Raw genomic sequence first — 9203 nt, 5'->3', positions numbered from 1 at the left:
CACGTTCGCGTACATCGTTGAGCTCCTTGGCAAGTTTGGAATACCACTTCCGGGACAGGAACAAGACACACCGGAACGCAAAGCCGGTTGAATGCATTTTTTGTGTGGCGCAAAGTCATTTAAGACACTTCAAGATTATGACTGTAGTTTGCTGTTGGCGACAGTATTACTATCGAACGGTTATGACAATTTGTTTTCAAAGTAAGATAGATCTAGGTAACCTAACAAGAAGACAAATATCAACAGTTTTTAAAGGTCCTAAATAGAGGGCCCTATGCTGCCAGTGTCATTCTTGTGACCTCGGTAGGTTTTATTTATGGAAGCCATACGTCCTCGACAAAGATGACGTGCGGTGTCCGAAAGTACTAGTAAACAGTGCGTTCGTAACTAAAATGTACGTAAAACGCAGTTCACGATGCCCCACAGTAATATACATGTACGTTTTCGCTAATTTCTGCTTGGTTCGTTTTCCACATGGAGATCCTGCGGTGGAGAAAACCACTGACACCGTGCATTTTCGACACAACTATCATGAAATTACTTGTTTGATATTGATACGTTATGCAGCCGGGGAGAGTATCTCTTGTAAGATCCTGAATATATTTGTCCGATTAACTTTTCAGTTTTCGCACGATACTTTATGCAATTAAAACTCCACTAAATGAGTGCTCATATATACCAGTTATTGTGCAAAAATTGATAAATAATTAAACTGACGGCTTTTTGTAAGTTAATTAAATGACTTGTGTTATTTTGCAGCCTAAAATAACTCGATTTCTGTGTTGTTTAACAAGATGGACGCTAGCCTAAGCGCTTTGCATGACGTGACGTCACAATGTCATTGTCCGCGCGTGTTTTTTCCCATATTAAATATTTAAACACAAATTACACGCAAACTAGATATTTTAGAAACATTTGAACGAATGTTGTAAATTGTGACAGGATAAATAGAATAATAGGTTGGTGACGTGTTTGGAGAATGGTTATCTGGCTCGTCGGCAGTGGCGTAGCCAGACCCAAATTTTAGCCGAGGCAGTATATTAGGTCATTCAAGGGGGTCCGGGCATCCCCCCCCCCCCGTATTTGTTTTATACCTAGAACGTCTCTGGTGCGTTTTTAAGGTCATTTAAACCACATTTTATACCTAAATTATCGGAATCATGGACGCTACATAATACATTAAATCAAAAGCGTTTTCAATCATAAGCACATATAAAAAGGATCATTGATGGAAGTTATTTGAAAAAAAAACAGGACCCTCTGGGGTTCGAACCAAGGCAGTGAAAATATAATACTGGTCAATGGATCTAGAATCGGACGTGTTACCGATTGCGTCACAGGGACATATTGATTATCATGATGAGTACAAAATATTTAACTTAAATCAGTAAAGTTTCTTGCCATTTTTTTTCAATTTTCTTGTGTAAATTTTTATTTAGCAATGCGTCATCATTTTCTATCCGTTCTATCATCAACTACATTGACTATAAAAAAGAAGACTTGAACTTCTTAAAAAAGTTGAATACGCGGGATATCATAATTTGAAAATTCTAATGTAAACAAACATTCTTTCCACTTGAAACGGTCCCGGATTTAACTCGACGCCGGCCATAAAGAGGAGAATACCAATAAAGCCGAAAACGCCAACCACTCGAAGTGTATTTAAGTCTAAAATAGAGACAGACCTTGCCGTAAAACACCCTATTCTAGCTCGGTACGTTTCGATGTCCACCATGATTTTAGCATCGAAGCGTACAGTGCGACGCTTTGTTTAATATACGGATTTTCCAAATCATTTTGCTAAGCCTATTTGGCCTCAATTGAAGTTATTTAATTAAAATAATTATCTGCCTCAACATGAACTAAGTGTACTTATAATAATATTTGTTTGTGAATATCATAGCGCCTACAATTTATTAAATTGCATCAATTTCTTATAAAGATGTTATTCTTTAAAATATTGTTTTCTTTTTTTCCTTGTAATCTCAACATTGTTCTGCAAATTTTAGCTGAGGCAACTGCCTCGGCGTGCCTCAGCGTGGCTACGACGCTGAGATCTGGAAGGATTTTAGTTTATGTTTTTGTTTTAGTATTTTATTATGAAAAGTAGTATCATGTTCTTTTATATCGTGAAAACCTATCGGTAATTGACATGTGTCTTGTATTGTGAGAAAAAAAAACGAATATAAGTATCCATGATAAAAGGTAAATCGTTTAATTATCTAGCCACACATGTGTGACGTAAGAAAGCCAGAGCTACCGACAATGGTCAGTTTGCTATAAATAAGACAGTGTGACCTCAATTTTCTATCGGAATGTATGTTGGTTTGATGTTCCATTTACATGACGCAATATTATTTTTTTAAGATCCGCGTTATGCGAAAATGGGTCTTATGCAATATGCTGCCAGCGTGGCTCCAGCCTTCTTTATATATATATATATATCCGCGCAGTCTTGTCAGAACATGCATACTGAATAGGCTACTCGGAAGATATCACGATACATTTCGTGCTTTTTTTATAGCGGATAGCGTAGCCCCTGACCAGACTGCGTAAGTGCGCAGGCTGGGCTTAAGCTACGCTTTCCGCATATGCCATAAGACCCATTTTCGCGTGACACGAATGTAACCGTGTTATTTGAGTGTGTGCAAAGAAAACTGCGTCTTAATTAAATATCAACATACCACATGGTTCGATGACGAAGAAATAAATTCATGATAAACCATGTGATGTGATCTCACGTAGTAAAATTTGTTTGTATCTACGAACACTGTTATGTGGTTAAATATTCGTGCACTTCATAACAAACATTTCATGCGGTGGATATGCGACTATTTAGTGGAAAAAGAGCACAGCAATACTAAAACCTTTGTTTTTAATTTAATAAATTAGAAACGTCAATATTCTACCTTTATTTCAAAGTCAGGATATACGCCGAATATCTTTTTTTAAAGATATTTCTTGTGTTCTTTTCTGGCAGTATATTCGGGGTTGTTTACAGTTAACTACATAATTCACAACAACCGACTGGCGTACGGTGCAGCATGTCAACCGCATCATTCGCAGATCCACTTCTTTATATATATATATATATTTCCATCTTTATAACAGTATAAATGTACCGATGTGAATGTGAGGGTCGTCGCGCATGCAGGAATATTGCCAATGAAATTCACTAAAAGATGAATAGCGTTTACCGCCGCACGTAAAATAAGGGCCTTTGGATGACTGTACCGGTTGCCGTCCGATATCTTGACGATAATATGTGTATCCCGGAAAGGGAACTTTTTGTGAAAACACACTAATCTGCAGGTACAAATAAAGCTGACCCTTAAGTTACACACCGTGTGAATCGTTATTATTTAAAGTAAGCTATCTTTGTTTAATTGGTTAATATAATGGACCAGCGTTGTTTGTACCCGGGTGATAAGTGGGGTTTCTAAACTCTTGCTTTTCATGTATCAGTCTATTGAACATTACTTAGTGCCTTTCGTTGCATAATTTGTCGCCACGATCTTATTCGAAAGAACCTACGTCCGATCAAGTAAAAAAATACCATCGACGATCTGACAGTGTGCGGCCAAACTAAAAAATCTATTTCACTAGGTGTGTGTTAACGTTTAAAGGATTCGTAAAACTTCGACTGGTGCCATCCAACTATCATTCAGCGATTCTTTTTATATAATAATTATACGTTGCATACGCTTTCAAGCCTAGGGTTAGCTCATAGGACTACAGTTAATGCAGACTTAAAATCACAAAATGTGTAAAGTATTCTTTTTTTAATCATACATTATCAGTTCGACGCAATGCTTCAGTTGTGTGAATAAGCTGATAATTGCTGTATTAAATACAATTACAGTGCCCATCTTTGCACAACTACTTTTTTTTTAGCTAGTGGCACGTTACACCTTTCTGAGATGTGATCAGGTGGTTTATCAATGTGTGAAACTTTATAGGGTTGATCAATGGTTGTTGGGATATTGAAATGAATGGATGTGCAGTTCGCCTGATTAGGTAAATATAAATGTTTATTACTTATTTGCGTATGCTTTGCAATTGTGACAGAGCTTGTAAGTGTGATTAGTTTTAAAAAGTTTGGTTGAGGAAAATGAAAAACAATACACATGTACACACGAAAAAATAGTTTGTTGACTAAAATACCGCTTAAAGTATTGAAAACAATGAGCACCGAATTTAAGCAGAACATAAACACACATTTATATGTTTGCAGTTTTCCACATGGAAGCGATAGCCATTTAACAATGCACGTGTGCGCCCAAATGTGTATGAATACTTTTACGGAATCCACTCCTTTTGAACTTTCAAAACAGACAGTTTTTATCGTAAATAAAAGGTTGTCGCGCTGCAACTAATTTGGAAAAAATAAATCACATTGTGATTTGGAACACTTTAAAACTTTAATCAATAGATTCCGACAAAGCATATTGGCGACATGTCCTTTGTCTGTATTTCATATACACAACGGGTGTCATCTCTAACATCTTTTTCGAACAGCTGTCCGTTTATTTGGATACAGACAGTAACACGCGATGGGATCGGATACACCACGACCAACTGCTGGAGGTCACAGTAAAAAGACCGAAGTATGGATCGTTGAAATGTCATCTCTGCCACTCCTGTAAATACAAAGATAAGTGATAACATATATTTTTGAAATTGACGTTAGACAGGTATAATTAAAGAGACAATTGTGATGTGCGATTGTCGTTGAGTTCCTATGGTAAGCAGTACTGCTGTTGATACGCAGAAAGACAACACTGTCCATTCGACTTGATTTCTAGAGCTAGGACGTTTTAATGTTGTTGACGCTCTGTCTGTGTGTCTGTCTGCTCAAACTCTGGCAAGGCTCCTCAGTTTTACTGCGAGGGACACACTTTTTTGCCCGCTAGCGTAAACACTGACGCGGGTCGACGGTGCTGGTACAGCGAGTCCGAGTCAGCGTAAGCAGTGTTAAAACGCCTTAGCTCTAAAAATCAAGTCTACTCGATAGCGTTTTCGTTCTGTTTTTCAACAGCAATACGGTTAACTAAAGGCAGTAACTAAGGTCTTACATCACCTTATCCTTTTTTTCAGTGCAGATGTTTAACGTTAACTCTGACATTTTCTTGCAAATGGACGTACTTAATTAATAAATTAATAAATATTTGACAAGATCGTATATACCCGCTTTAAACATTCAACAAATCACTTATGCACTAAGTCATTCACTGACGCGAATTCCGACTCACGCTTAGGGCGTTTACTTTCACAGTTTACGTTCTCCTTGAATTCGTCCATAATCTCATGTTTACGCTTAAAAATGCTCTGAATTTGAGTTTTTCTTACACCAAGATCACTAGCCACTCGTCTACAACTGTGTCCTTTACCTAACAAACTAATGACCTTAACGCGTTCTTCCAACGTCAGGAACTTACGCTTGGAAGCCATGATGGTTAACTTGAACTGACAATTTACTTTTCTATAATCTATGAACGTCTTATTACGGAGAAATTTAAGAAGAGAATGACTATCAAAATGTTTGTCTTTAATAGGCATCTTAAATGCTATGAAACCGTTAATTTCCTTAATGAGTTTATGAAAGCCCCAAATTTGTCTTTGATATTTTCGGCAATTAGTACATTAATCGCGAGTCACTTAAATACAAAGGAAAAATTTTACACTTTTGACAAACTGTCAAATGCATAAAAGAAACAGGCGACTACCAATTAGCAATGCATGTTAAATAAACAAACAACTGCTATCGAGTGCAATAAACTGTCACTTGCCAATATCTCCATAGCGAACGACGAGTCCACTGGTAAGATGTGTATCACGTGACTACGCAGCGTCCTGGCGGCCATTTTGTTTTTTTGAAAGTTGCGAAATCGTTGATTTTTGATTTTTATGATTGCAGTGGTCGTTGTAAGCTATCAAAATGGAGATTTGGGAATGTAAAAGGGTGGTCGTTGGTCTTTGTTCACAGGTGGGCTTTATTCGAAGGTTCATTATATAGTGAAATCGTTCGGGAGGAAATCGGTGTGGTCGTTATTGACTGTTGGTCGCTATTAACAGGCGGTCGCTCGGGCAGGTTGGACTGTATTCTAATTTACCTACCGGTATATATGCTAATACGTGTTTATTTTATTTATCTGTTATCGCCCCTTAATATCATCGTTGGTTATAATGATACTAAAGTGTATATTTTCAATAAAGTAATGTTTTATTTATTTTCATTTCAGTTACTAGTTCGTGTCAGATGGGACTATTTCACAATTCGGTTCCACTGCTGGAGAAGGATGGCTCATCGTTTACGGATGCCATGAAGATTCTTCAATTTAGCCGGTGGTGGTGGTGCTGGTGGTGATGATGGTGGTGGTTATGGTTGTGATGGTGGTGGTGATGATGGTGGTGATATTGGAGGTGATGGTGGTGGTGATGGTGGTGGTTTGGTGACGGAGATTGTGATGGTGATGCTGATGGTGGTGGTCGTGGTTATTATGATGCTGATGGTGGTGGCGATGGTGATAGTGGTTGTGGAAATTATGATGTTGCTAGTGTTGGTAGTTATGGTGTTGGTGATGATGTAAGTGGTGAAGGTGGCTGTGAAGGTGATGGTTGTGGTGGTGACGGTGATGATGGTGTTTGTAATGATCAACGCGGTAAATCAGTCTCCACTAGGTCGCTTCCGGGGTATAACTTTTGATTATCCGAAAGGTTTCCACAAAAGTTCATACCCACTCGCCGTGGATATAGCGCACTATATGCTAAATAGGCTGTACGTAAGCCCCCCCCCCCCCCCCCCCCTGACGCTGACCCTCATTTAAATCCAGGGAAGAAACTAGCAGCCGACGGGAGATCAGCGTGCACAAGTCGCTTCCAGGGGATAACTTTTATTTGTCCGAAATGGGCCCATAAAGGTGCATATCCACTCGCCGTATATATAGCGCGTAAAACGCTTTATAGGCTGTATCTACGTCCCCCTGAAGCCCACCCTAAATAAAACCCTGGGTCAAAACTAGGTCAGCCCGAAAGGTAGTCAACTGGGGATCAGCGTGCACTAGGTCAATACCGGTGATAACTCGTTTGTGTCCGAAATGGGCCCTTACAGGTGCATACCCACTCGCCGTAGATATAGCGCATAATATGCTAAATAGGCTGTCAATACGTCCCCCGGACACCAACCCTTATTATAACACGGGCCGAAATAAGGTCAGCCCGATAGGCAGCTATCCGGAGATCTGCATTCACTAGGTCGATTCCGGGGGAAAACTCTTGTTTGTCCGAAAAAAACACTTATAGATGCATATCCACTCGTCGTCGATGTATCGCATAATGCGCTAAATAGGCTGTATGTACGTCCCCCTGATGACGACCCTTATTAAAAACCCGAGCCGAAACTAGGTCAGCCCGACATGCAGCCAACTGGAGATATGCTTGCTATAGGTCGCTACCGGGGGATAACTCTTGTGTGTTCGAAGGGGGGCCCTTAAAAGTGCATACCCACTCGCCTTGGTTAAAGCGCATAATACAATAAATAGGCTGCATGAACGTCCCTCTGAGGCTGACCCTTATTAAACCCTTGAACCGAAAGTAGGTCAGTCCGACAGGCAACCGACGGGAGATCAGCGCAAACTAGGTCGATTGCGGTGGATACCTATTGTTTGTCCGAAAGGGGCCCTTAAAAATACATAGCCACTCGTCGTCGATCTATCGCATACTACGCTTAATAGGCTGTATCAACGCGTCCCTGACGCCGACCGTAATTAAAACCCCGCGCCGAAACTAGGTGAGCCCGACACGCTGCCGGCGGGAGATATGATTGCAATAGGTTGATGCCGGGGGATAACTCTTGTTTGTTCGAAGAGGGCCCTTAAAGGTGCATACCAACTCGTCGTCGATATATCGCATAATACGCTTAAAAGGCTTCATGTACGTCCCTCTGATGCCGATCATAATTAAAACTCCGAGCCGAAAGAAGGTAATCACGACAGGCAGCCGCCGGGAGATCAGCGTGCACTATGTCTCTTCCTCTTGTTTTCCAAAAGGGGCCCTTAAAGTTGCATATCGACTTGCCGTAGTTATTGCATAAGCTGCGCTTAATAGGCTTGATGAACGTCCTCCTGACGACAACCCTTACTAAAACCCTGGGCCGAAACTAGAACAGCCCGGCAGGCAGCCGAAGGAAGATCAGCGTGCGCTATGTCACTTCCTTGGGATAACTCTTGTTTGTTCGAAAGGGGCACTTAACAGTTCATACAAACTGGTTGTGTAAATAATGCAAATGGCTTGCTAAATAGGCTTACACTTAATAATAGGATGAATGGTTCAACCTATTCAATAAGATTGCTAAAAAGCAAAATAGACTGCATAGGCTGAATGGGTTTTTAAATAGCCTAAATAGGATGTTTGTTTCAACCTATTTAATACACTTGTTGAAAGGCTGCAAAATAATAAATAGGATGTATTTTATAACAGACATGTACTAAACTTGCTTACGTCGCTTAATAGGCGAAAACTACTGGTACGTATGCTTAAAGGATTTTTTTTTTTAAATGTACCAAACCTCCTTAATAGGCTGAAAAGGCTGCTAAATAAACTTAATAGGCTAATTATCATGTATTTTCCAACCTGTGTACTGAACGTGTTAAATATACTAATTAGGCTAAAAGGGTGCTAAAAGGACTAAATAGGATTCATGATTCAACCGAAAATTTTACACTTAACCGTATCAGAATTAGCGTACTTTTACCTATCGGTATTTGATTTGCAGCGTGGCTACGGCGCTGAAATTGAAATAATAATATCTGCCTCAACACGAACCTATTGTACTAAATGATATTATATGTTTGTGAATATGAGTGCCTAAAATTCATTAAATTTCCTCAATTTCTTAAATAGATTTTATTCTTTGACATTAATTTTCCTTTTTTTCTTTGTAATCTCAACATGGCTCTGCAAATTTTAGCCGAGGCAACTGCCTCGGTGTGCCTCAGCGTGGCTACGACGCTGGTCGGAGAATCTTATCTTCGGCTCACCCCGACTTGCCAGATATGCATGGCATTATTCATTCTCCTAGCAGAGTTGTCGTTCGTGCCGCAACATACGAATGTAATGCACCGCAGTGTAAGAGTGTGGGCATTATTAAACCGTTCTTCATCAGGCTAAGTATTGATGCACTTGTTAATTAAATGGTCTAGGCA

Source organism: Dreissena polymorpha, chromosome 12 (genome assembly GCF_020536995.1).
Source record: "Dreissena polymorpha isolate Duluth1 chromosome 12, UMN_Dpol_1.0, whole genome shotgun sequence".
In the NCBI taxonomy this organism is placed as follows: domain Eukaryota; kingdom Metazoa; phylum Mollusca; class Bivalvia; order Myida; family Dreissenidae; genus Dreissena; species Dreissena polymorpha.
This window is presented reverse-complemented; position numbering follows the sequence as displayed.